This window comes from Dunckerocampus dactyliophorus, chromosome 6 (genome assembly GCF_027744805.1).
Source record: "Dunckerocampus dactyliophorus isolate RoL2022-P2 chromosome 6, RoL_Ddac_1.1, whole genome shotgun sequence".
Taxonomy (NCBI): Eukaryota; Metazoa; Chordata; class Actinopteri; order Syngnathiformes; family Syngnathidae; genus Dunckerocampus; species Dunckerocampus dactyliophorus.
In genome coordinates, this window is record NC_072824.1 from 4,593,813 (window position 1) to 4,606,123 (window position 12,311).

General features: G+C 41.7%; 1 protein-coding gene across 3 annotated transcripts in view; it reads left to right on the forward strand.

Annotated features, from left to right (window-relative positions):
• LOC129182379 (uncharacterized) overlaps positions 1-12,311 on the forward strand; it is a 61,615-nt gene that overhangs the window by 27,355 nt on the left and 21,949 nt on the right. Inside the window, exons 1-2 of one of the 3 annotated variants that reach the window (XM_054778409.1) lie at positions 2,999-3,676; positions 6,990-7,105. The exons of 1 other annotated variant lie outside the window; for it this stretch is intronic. The gene's annotated coding sequence lies outside the window, so the exon portion shown is untranslated. Of the gene's footprint in view, positions 1-2,998; positions 7,106-12,311 lie in introns of those variants that run through there. One more of the 3 variants, XM_054778410.1, reaches the window with a different exon arrangement.

The following is a 12,311-nucleotide window of genomic DNA, read 5'->3' on the forward strand; positions in this document are numbered from 1 at the left end:
AATAGATAGCCTGAGGAAGAGAAGCATCTGGCCGCCCCATGAGCAACATATTTGGTGTGACCGGGTCCGGGTCAGCAAGGTCAGAGGAGACATATCCCAAAGGTTTTGAATTCAAGATACCCTCCACCTCCACTAAGACTGTGTGCAGGACTGTTTCTGATGTTGTTTGACTTCCTACAGCAGTGTTGAGGGCCATCTTGATGGATTTGATCTCCCGTTCCCAGCTCCCACCGAAATGTGGGGCAGAGGGAGGATTGAACTTGAAGTGTATTTGTGAGTGAGCTAGTTGTTTTTGCACATCAGGTGCCATGGCCTGGAAAGCACTTTGTAGCTCTGCCTCTCCTGCTTTGAAATTGGTCCCACAATCAGAAAGGAGTTCGAAGGGTTTTCCTCTACGTGAGACAAATCTCCTGAAGGCCATGAGAAATGTGTCTGCATCCATATGATCGAGCAGCTCAATATGAATGCAGTGTGTTGTTAGGCATTTGAATTCCATTCCTGTGGACCAGAAGGGCGGTTTGTAGAGTCTGAGACGGGCCGGAGGAAGGTCTGCCATTTTAGGAATAATTGGATTGGCTCTCCATCTCCGACAGTCTTGACACTGGTATTGATGTTGCCGTATTGCTTGGCGGCCACGCAGGATCCAATACCTGCGTCTAATTTCTGCCAGGACACGTTCAGGACCTGGGTGGAGGAGTTTTTCGTCATAGTGTTTGATAAGGAGTTTGGTTGCGGGATGTTTTGGAGCTAGTATTATTGGATGGATATTGTTGTGTTCAAGACTCTCTGCTCTCCGGAGCCTACCTACAACTCTGATGAGCCCAAGATCAGAATCGTATTCAGGAGACAGGGGGAGCAGTTTGCTGGTCTTTGATATGAGTTTATCATCTTTAAGGGCATTGAACTCCTTAGGGAAATTCTCAGATTGGGCCTTTCGTAGTATATGCCTTTCAGCGTTTATGAATCTTTGTGCTACATTTGGACTTTGATCTGCAGCCACATCAAGCAGTGTTGCGGTCTCCTTGATCAATTCCTCCCAGTTGCCAGGCGTTCTCAGGTCAGGGCTGTTTGTCTCACTTGATGCTGTTCCACAGAACATTGATTTTCGGAGCTCCTCAACAGGCTCTGCTGAAGCTGGCAGACATGGATTGGCAGGCCAGCAGTCAGGAGCCAACAAGAGGAAAGCAGGGCCTTGACTCCACCTGTTGTGCTGAGAGAGTTCAAGGAGGGTTTTGCCGCGTGTCAGGTCATCAGCTGGGTTGTTCTTCGAATCAACATATCTCCAGCTCTTTGCATCAGTCAGTCTGAATCTCAGCTACTCTTGTACCAACAAACACCTTAAAGCGGCAGGAGTCACATGTGAGCCACGACAGAACTGTTGTTGAATCTGTCCAAAGGGTGACTGATTGTAGGGGAATGGTGAGTTCAGAGCTGAGAAGATTGGCCAACTGGGCACCAGAGAGGGCTGCACATAGCTCAAGGCGAGGGATAGATAGTTGGCGCTTGGGGGCAATGCGAGACCTGGCCATGATGAAACTGACATGGGTATGGCCATGTTTGTCTGTGCTCTGAAGGTAGGCGACGGCTCCATACACACATTCTGAGGTGTCACAGAATACATGCAGATGAGAGTCTGAAGTGGCTGCATCAATAAACAGGGGCAAATAACAGCGAGGGAAGAGAATATCTGGGAGGTTCTGGAGCTCCACTTCCCAGGTTTGCCATGCCTCCAACAAGTTCTCATTTTTTATTATGTTGTCCCATCCTTTCTCCTGTTTCCATAGGTCCTGCACCAAGATCTTTGCATGGGTTGTGAATGGGGTCAGAAAGCCCAGGGGATCATATTGGCAGGCTAGCACTTTGTAGATGTTCCTCATTGTAGGCTGATGGTAGGGAACAAACCTGTTCTTGTAACCCAGCATGTCTGTGGAGCAGTTCCATTGGAGGCCAAGTGTCAGCTCTTTGGGGTCTCCATGCTCTGAGAGCCACAGTTCGGTAGCTTTGGACTTGGCCTCTGGGGGGAGATGTTGGATTACAACTGGATCATTACTGGCCCATTGTCTAATGTCAAATCCTCCCTTAGCCAGCAGGGGTCTCATTTTGTTGATGAGGGACTTGGCCTGTCAGGGGAAGGGAAGCTCTGGAGACAATTGTCTACATAAAAGCAATGTTGGACAGATTTTGAGACCTCCTAATTGCCTTCAGAGTGATTTTGGATGTGTGTCTGTACTGCATAGGTGGCACAGCATGGGCAACAGGTTGTTCCAAATGGCAGTACTTGCCATTCATAGACACTGGGATTTAGTGGATGCCGTAGGTGGCGGCGGGGGATAGCCTAAGCGGTCAGGGAGGCACGTATTTCTTTTGGGTCTGGCTCCTAAGTCATGAGTGATCTTCAGCTGAATTGGCTCGGTTGAGAGTTCAGCCAATAGTTGCTGGTGCTCAACCGGTGGGAGTGGCAATATTGGATCAGGCGCAGGTGAAGATGGTTTGTTTGAGGGGGAAATTAGGTCTCCAACCTCATTGGGTTGGGCAGCCCTGGCTATGGTGGTAACTCCTTCGGCTCCACCAGCATCGGGCTTGGGTAAATTTGCTTCACTCTGAAGCATGTTCTCTTCATCCATCTTTGAAGTGCCTGAAATAGTGCGTGTACTCATGGGCTCACCAGCTGGCTTCTAGGCTTTGGATAATTAGTAATTGAGGTCACTGGGGAATGTGGCTCAGCAATGCGGCTCGGAGGACCATTTATTGGAAATAATGTAGTTCTACTGGAGCCACATACCACCAGGAAATGTTTTCCATTGGATAAACAGGTGTTTATTTTGCCACAATAACAGTTTGCCATGGTTATTGATGTGGTGTCAATAGACGAATGGCATGTTTGGAACCAAGGACAAAAGGATAATTGTTTGTTCGGACGGCCCCTTTATAGGAGGCGTCCCAGGAAGTGGGCGGGTCCCACTGAGACTGGTGCTGAGGATCTAAATGTTCAGTGCCTCCCTCTGGAGAGGAGGGCAAGTGCAGGGAATGAAGAATGAATTTATTTCTAACAGTATCGTGAGGTACCCCGAGATTCCCAGCCCTACTCCCAATACTTGATGAGGCCCAGCCTCACTCAGGCTCTACCTCCAGCGGCCCCCAGGTAAATTGTGTTTCACACCCCTGCTATGTAGGAACTAACCTTACCTCCATCAACAACAGCAGCATAGAAACCATGTGTCTGTTTGCCACTACTCATCATAGCAGACTTTGTGACTGCCGCCGATGACAACTACTTTTGGACAAAGGAGCAAGAACCTTATCTTTTTGAGCCTAAATATATGGAGGATGATCTACAAGTTTTAAAAGCTGAGCCCGCAAGAAGAGAGAGTGAAACGTGGTAGCAGACGGGGGGCAAGCCATGACACCAGCATTACTCGGTGGTGTACATGTTGAGCTTCCCAAGCCATGTAGACAGAAATGGAGTGTTTCTGCTGCACTGAGCGTCATACAGCGTTACCATCGATGGAAAGGCTCGGTGTGTATGGGGAAGAGGACATCACTCAAAGAGATTGCATCACAACGAAGGAAGAAGCGCTAACAGACCCTGCAGTGATTGAAACTTTTTCCACCTACCCAAAATAAACTGGAAAGGATGCCCCAGACCAGCTGGACCTGACGTACAACTGTCCATGGAGTAAGTCACCATGATATTGATTGTGATACATGGAGCACATAGCACAAGATATCACAACACAGTCCATCTAGCCGTGGATAAACAAAAGACGGAATGTGGGCTAATACTTTACAGACAGTGTGCTATCGCATTGTTTTGGAGGGGGCCCATTACCTCTCGGTTTGGTATGAGGCGCTGCGTCACTATGCCAAAAAAATAGTTCTTCGTGTTACCAGCTACAATGTCACTGCAGCTTGGTTTATACACTCCTGATCAAAATCTGAAGACCAGTTGAAAAATTGCTAGAATTAGCATTTTGCACATTTGGATCTTAATGAGGTTTTAAGTAGAGCTACAATATGCAAGACGGGGGAGTGAGACAAAAAGCATTTTTAAAAACAAATTTATTGAAAACAACAATTAAACTGAAAACTGTTTATCAGCTGATCAAAAGTTTAAGACCACATGCTATAAAAGCCAAAATCTGCTCAAAATGTTCATTTTCTGTCAGGCATTCACACTGTCATGCCCTCCTGATGGCTAAAGCTAAGAAGCTTTCTCTTTTTCAATGTGGTGGGATTGTGGAGCTGCATAAGCAAGGCCTCTCACAGTGTGCCATTGCTGCTGAGGTTGGGTGCAGTAAATCAGTCATTCTACATTTTTTGAAAGATCCTGAGCATTATGGAACAAAAAAGTCAAGTGGTAGACCCAAAAAAATCACACCTGTGCTGAGCCGGAGGATCCAGTTGTGTCCATCAAGACACAGGGCGGTCTTCCACCCACATTAAGGCCTTACTGGTGCCAACTGCAGCGCAATAACCATCAGACGGCATCTGCGGGAAAATGGTTTAAAAAACAAAAAAATGAATTCAAAGACCTTGTCTCCTTCAAGGCCACAAAAGTGCCCGTTTAGACTTTGCCAGGGAGCATCAAACATGGGACATTGAAAGGTGGAAAAAAGTTTTATTCTCTGATGAGAAAAAATGTAACCTTGACGGTCCAGATGGCTTCCAACCTTACTGCCATGACAAGGAGATCCCACCTGAGATGTTTTCTACCCGGCACAGTGGAGGAGGGGTCCATCATGGTCTGGGGTGCTTTTCATTCAGTGGAACACCGGAGCTTCAGGTGGTGCGGGGTCGTCATATTGCAGCAGGCATCCCTCATGACTGAGGGCCCTCGTCTGTGTGGTAACAGCTGGGTTTCTCAACAGGACAACGCTGCAGTTCACAATGCTCGCCTGACCAAGGACTTCTTCAGGGAGAATAACATCACTCTTTTTGACCATCCTGCATGTTCCCCTCATTTAAATCCCATAGAGAACATTTGGGGATGGATGGCAAGGGAAGTTTATAAAAATGGCCATCAGTTCCAGACAGTTGATGCTCTTCATGAAGCCATCTTCTTCACCACTTGGAGCAATGTCCACTCACAATGGCGAGAGAGAGAGAGACAGAGAGAGAGATATGCCTTTATTTCCCCACAAGGGGAAATTCCTGGTTTACAGCAGCAAAAGCATAGTACAAAAGCACACAAGAGCATAGAAAGTGCAAAATCAAGGTAATACAAATCAAGACGTTACATACACTATTTACAGCTACAGTATGTACATGTGGATCAGTCACAGGTTTATTGCAATGGTTTAAGTCTACATACTCATTTAATACCAAATTGAAGGGAAAGTTTAACGATCATGATAAAGCAGTATTTGAAGTACAAAAGTACATACAACCAACGATAAAGCCTCATTTTTGGGCGTCACTCACAGTGACGGGTTTTCAAGATTGTAAGCCCAAAATTAAACACTTTTAATACACAACATAATCATCAAACTTACGTATTTGTTCATATGATACACACAGAGCGATGAACAACTTCAGTGTTAGGCACTAATTGTTTTTCATTTTTATTCACGTACTGCCATCAGTTTACCTCTCTAAACAGAACATTGTTGGTTAGTGTTTTTAGTGCTTTACAGTCAAAGTAGGTGCATTGTTAGGTCCCACATTTTAGCTGTTTTTCTCTCTTTAGAACATGTAGAAAAGAGAACGACATGTGTGGTCATGTTTCAGGATTGTGTAAGGATTGTGGATGATGGGCAAAATTCCAAAAAAAGTGCAGTTTTCTTTTTAAGACTTTATATCCAAAGTCTGTTTGCACAAATAAATCGTTACTTACAACTTACAAACAAATCAATACTTACTAGTAAGTCAATACTTACGCTTCTCCCTGCTTGTTGACATTTTTTAAGGCCTGGATGGAAGCGTGCAAATAATCTTGGGATACGATAGGCCACAAAGGATGGTCTGAATGCAGACTTCCATTCGATGGAATTTGGTGGAGCCTTCACAGACTTTCTCATTTGGACAGCCTTCGCACGGTGCAGACCAGTACTTCTTCTTGTTTGTCGTTAACGGCGGATGCAGGCTACGTTAGTACACTACCGCCACCCATGGGATGTGAACGATCATTATGGCTTACAGGCTTATGCTCGGATGGTTTACTGAGAATATCTTTCATGCTGAATGTCTCTCCCATGTCCACCATTTTACTCTTCATATTTCTTTCTCTGCCGTACCTAGTGCAATTTTTGTAAGAACACGCTCTACTGTCTCAAAAACCCTTTATCACATTTACCAGTCTCATGTTTATGCATTTTTAGGTTTATGAATGACATCCTGTCTCCTTCTCTCCCCTTTCTGGGTTTTTCAGCTCCTCATACACTTGCTCCCAGGTGATATACCCTTAGTGCCCAAATATTGAGCTGCACTTTTCACATCAATGGCTCTTTTCTCCGATCTATGTTCAGATCTATGTGCAGTTGTCGTCCGCAATGATGTACAAGAAATGTTCCTTTTAACAATTAAGCAGGGGTGCTCACACTTTCTCAGCCTGCAAGCTCCTTTTAAAATGACCAAGTCCCAAAGATCTACCTCCTACTATAAATATAGAAAGTATATACTTACTGTCTTGGTAAATATGAGTATACTGTACATTGTACATGTATGTCGGGGTGCACGCACCTTTTCAACATGCAAGCTATAAGTCAACATGATCTATCTCTTACTATAAAACATATATATAAAAAGCACAACATATAATAATAATAATAATAATATCAAATATGAAGTATAAAAAGTGACTCATGAAAACTTAAGTCAGTAAAAGGAATGGAGTTTCACATCACTAAGACCAAGAAATTAAACAACTTATCGTATTCAGGAACAAATCTGTCAATAGCGAGCGACGAGTGAAGGAAAGTGAAGCAACAACAATGAAAAACGCCACTCTTGTTGCCTTTTGTTTTCTTTCTTTCTTTTTCCTCTCTCGTCAGACTCCACTCTGACAGGTCGAGTGTTGGCGGGAAACACACTTTGTGGGCGTGAACCTAATGACGCTCAACTGGGAAATGAAAACAATGGCTCAGTCTGACTGAGCTCTGCTGGACGGGTAAGTCACGCTTCCCATCTTCTTCATCTTTTTACGTGAATGCCCGAATGAGACCAATTTGTTTTACACATGGAAGGTTGAAGGCTGGTTACTGTAACAACCACAAACAGGTTAAAGCTGCAAGTTTATATTGTGTACTGGAAAAAGTAGGAAAAAGGTATGCAAAGAACAAAGTCAAAGTTTTGTTGGACAAAACATGCAACCAAGATCCACTTAGGTCAGGAAAAGTCACGTACAAGGAACACCAGAGCCTACCAGGCCCACCAGATGGTACTTTTTCCCCATGCCAATATGTTTTTTTTATATTTAATACAGAGCAGTAAGCTCTTTAAGGTCACAGATTGGTTCATTTTGGTTACAGTGGTGTAACAAAATATAAAACATAAAAGGTGCTTCACTTTAGTGTAGCTTTAATGAGTTTCAAAATCAAAAGTAAAAAACTGCAAACTGCTGACAGGTAATTGTCCACAAAATAAAATCTCAAATAAGAAATAAAAACATGGATATAGCATACAGAAAAAGTGAAGGGTGCAGGGACCACTTGGATGTATTTTGTGCATTAAAGATGCTAAAACCAATCCAGTGTAGGTCGATATACTGTATTATAAGTAGGGCTGTCAAATGATTACAGTTTTTAATCAGATTGATCACGGTTTTCAAATTAATTAATCATAATTAATCACTATGTCACACTACACTACCAGTCAAATGTTTTAGAACACCCCAATTTTTCCAGTTATTTATTGAAATTCAAGTCCAATGAATAGCTTGAAATGGTACAAAGGTAAGTGGTGAAGTGCCAGAGGTTTAAAAAAAAGGTTACGTTACCCAAAACTGAAAAATTATGTGTATTTGCGAATTCTACAAAAAGGTCTGTTTCAGGGACCACAAAATGGGTCAACAATTTAAAGCTGTTCTGCAGAAATGGAGATTGATCAAGCCTTGGCAGTTGGTGCAACTAATTCCTACAGATGGTCCAAGTTCTGGAGTACTTACTACCTCCTCTGTCTGCATAAAAGCAGTGTTTGGAACTCGCTGTGGTACTATACACTCGTGAACATCAGTTGAACAGCATTTTACTGCAGAAAGTCATTCGTTGCTAAAAAAAAAAAAAAAAAAAGGCAGGAAAAAAGAAAATTAAGAATGGAAGAGAGACAGAACAGCTTAACACTTAAAAATGTAGCTTTTTCCTTCAGAGAAATTATAGTATTCTAAAACTTATGACCGATAGTGTATGTCTTTATATGTATGTATTTTATTGAAAGAAAGCTAAATGACAGGGCAGGATTACATATATTTGTATGTATTAATGGCACATTAAGAGATGGCACACGTCTGAAAATCTGCTTTCTTTAACAGCAGAATATTCGAATCAGACTTTAACCGTGTTATTTTGAGCAATGAGGAGTTGCGTTCAAAGACACCACATCATTTAAGTTGAGTTCACATGTTTTCAGTGAATTTTCTGTGATTTACAAGCATACGTAAATGCAGCATATTGTACTTCCTCATTAAGAGTTACAAAGTGAGTGATAAGAAGATCCACTTATTGATTTTCTTTGCATTTCTGTTCATTTAGACCACACATACGCGCGAGATAAAGGTGTTGTAGTGATGTTTGGAGTGTCCGTGAACACATCTTGTGGTCTGTCTGAGGGACACATTTCTGCTCATCTCTCCTGGCAGCCTTTATACATCACGTACATAGTTGTTTGTAATCCATTCATCTTTGTAAATGTATTTTGGCAACCATAGAACACTTTTTCACTTAAATTCAAGGGTTTTTTGCAGGTTGCCAGTTGCTGAACCACCACTTTACAACAACTGATGAAAAGTGAAAAAATGTTCCAATGTTACCTAAATTCTGTAAAGATGAACACTTAGCTGTGGAGCTGTGATTTTTCTTTGTTTTTTTTAGATTTGGTCATATCGATTCAAACACAATAAGATTCTAGCTGACTGTGAAAGTCTATTGCTTAAAATTGCAACAAAATATCATGAATGACTTATCAGTTGAAAATATGTGAAGCTCTTTATCTGATGACACTGAAAAGTCTATGAACTAATTTTCACCGTTTTTTTTTTTTTCTCGCTCTAGTAGCTCTACAAGTACAGTTCATTGAACTTTTGTCTTACGATCGCAAAATCATCGGCACTTAGTTTAAGCAAACTTGTCCTACTCGAAGATGATGGTGCTGGAGCATCCACTTCAAGGAAAACAAAGTCTTTGTCCTTCACCAGTTTGAAAATGTTCTTGTACGCATCAACTTGTTCAAGGAAGGAGAACACCCAACAGTCCTTTTTAGTTTCATTTTGATTCAATGCTTGCCCCAAGAACCAGTAACTTGTTGGTTCCCAGAACACAGCATACCACTTCCCAGCCGTAATTTGAATCGACTCGCAGGCGTCATCATTATCGCGTTGACCATTCTCGCTTTGACCACCGTGTTCTGCAGGTGATTGTGCTTTAGATGTTGAGGGGACAGGGTCAGTTTCAGAATGTCCTCTTCGAGAAAACAAGAAGTGTTCCTTCCCAATCTGAGCTGAGTAAGTTGACACACTGATACAGTTCTCTGGAATTGTCCTGACACAGTGAATGCCATACCTTGAACAGTCAAGACACCATTCCAAAGTTGGTCCAATTCCGGCTTCTTGCTTGAGATGAAATGGATGAATTTATTGACTCCAAATTCATGTCCCTCCGTTACCGGTAACGGAGGGACAGTTTTCAACCCCCTCAAAACCCCCCTCAAAATCACAGTTCTGCTAACTTTTTTTTAAAAACTGGTTTTATTACTTTAAGACACATCCCAATCAGCTTTCTTTTTGTGAAATGGAGAGGGTTGTCAGGGTGTTGAGATGTCTCCAAGGATGTACTGGTTTGGAGCGGTCAAAGGTATAGATGTGTGTTCAAGTCAAAGACACGGCAAGTTGTCCTCTGTTTGGTGGATTTGGTCAATAAGTGGCAGCAAGGATTGGTAAACTGTGGTCTTTATAAGGCTTTATGCTGTGGTACTGTAACAATATACAAAGAATACAAATTGTCACTGAATAAATAAACAGTAAATGAATGTAACTAATATTACACATAAACATAATGATTAGCCAAAGGCACATCAAATACAAAACTCAATAAGGAAATTAAGTCAATATGATGCTTATTAATATAATAAATCGCTATACAGTTAGCTTGAATGCTAATTTTAGCATTAATGAACACAAGAGTTACACTGAACAAAAGTGTATAATAGAGCTCACACAGATCTAACAACTGAATTAAAACCTCACCTTTAAGCATTCACGCACAGCATTAACTTGGGAAAGCAAGTATGAGGCGCAAGGAAGGAGAGGAAAGGTACATCTGCCTGTAAAGCGTCGGCGAAGTCATAAAAAAGACGTTTTTAACTGATGCAACATCACACTACTGCGGTGCGTTCACTGATGGCCAAACACAGTGGGACAAAACAACGCCCAAATCGAAACATTACCAGTGAAGCATAAACAACACAACACATGGTAAATTATGGGCTTTCTAACATTTTGAATATCTCACCCCTCTGAGCAGAAAATTGATATTAAAAAAATTGTTAATGCCTTGTCAAAAAAAATCTGTGACTTTTTCCCCCAAGATTTTCACTCTACTGTGATGCCTAATCATATCATCCCTACAAAAAAATGTTATTTATCAAAATTGTTATAACAATGCTTTCCCACCAAGGCTATTGTTTTAGGGTAAAATCAGGAAGAAGTGCGTCAGTTCAAGTTTGTCCACACCCTCGGATTTAAATGCCTGTAACTTTTTTCATAGTGGATGGAATTCAAATTTTTTTTTGTTCTGCATACTTTGGAATGTTATCGATAAGATAAGGCATCTAAAGCCAGTTAAAGATGTTTGAAATTTTGCTACAGATGTTAACCTCCCCTTGGCCTGGCCCAACTGTAATACAATTATAATCCAACTAATATAGTAAATGTGATAATCAGCAATGAGCAATATGAGCAATAATAAGAGCAATAATGAGCAATAATAAGACATAATAACTCACAGTTAGCATTGGGAAAGTTTGTCATGACATTGCGTGACGCTTGTACGCAGGCTACCGGATCTCTGAAGTGACACAAGAGACGGACGCTGCTTTCAGCAATAAGAGTAATATACCGAGCTAATTAGTTAGCCTCCAATTTATTTTTTGTAAACTGAAGAATGAGTTTGAAACTGAGTGGGGGAGAAGGACAAAGTAACATACCACTTCCACACGTAATAGGCCACTGTCAACCATGAAACAGCGATCATTTAATAAATAATAAATTTTTGAAAAAGCACAATACAGAGAGGGAGCAATAGTCCAATAGCAATGTAGCGAGGGACCGTAATCTGTTCCAGGTACAGCTGCAGCTAACGATTATTTTTTTAGTCAATTAATATGAAGCTTGTTGTTTGGATTAACCGAGTCATCCATTGTACCCTAAACGGACCAAATCAATATGAAACAATGACAAACAGCTAGTGCTTTGGTCCGCAGCATATCAGGAAAGTGGCAAAAATGTCCATGGCCGTTTCCCAAAGTCATAGGTGTCTTGTTTTGCCTAAAACACAAAGACAATAGGTCTGCTTTCATGGATATACACAAATTCAAAAATATTCACATTGGAGAGGCTGAAATCAGAAGATATTTACATTCAAATCAATTTTAAAAAACTATTAATCGAATACCAAAATAGTTGTCAGTTAATCGGATAATTGATTAATCATTGATTCGTCAATTAATTGTTGCATTTCTAGTTCCAGCGTCAAACTGCTGTCATCTTGGAGTTTTAACTGGTGCTTGAACTAATTCTCGCAGGCCAAATAGGACAAAAGGCCTTCAAAAACTTCAAAAATCGTAGCAACCAGTGAATGAAACTGTGTCAGATTTTAGACCGCTTTCTGTCATGGCTCTCTTTGATGGTGTTTTCTACCAGTTTGGACTTTCCCTAGCTCGCTTCACGTGGCAGCCGACGCTTGTCCTTTACACACCACGCAACCCCCCCAAAAAACCACTTCCTGTCCCACTCTTACACGAAAGAGATTGCTGGTTCCAATAAATGAACAATAGACGTGTAATGGCCTGGAGGCAGTGTGACTTACTAGATAGGGTACTACTTATTTTGTTTTTTTGGTCAAACTCTGCGAAGTTCTTTTATCTTTTTGGGAAGTTGTTGCAAT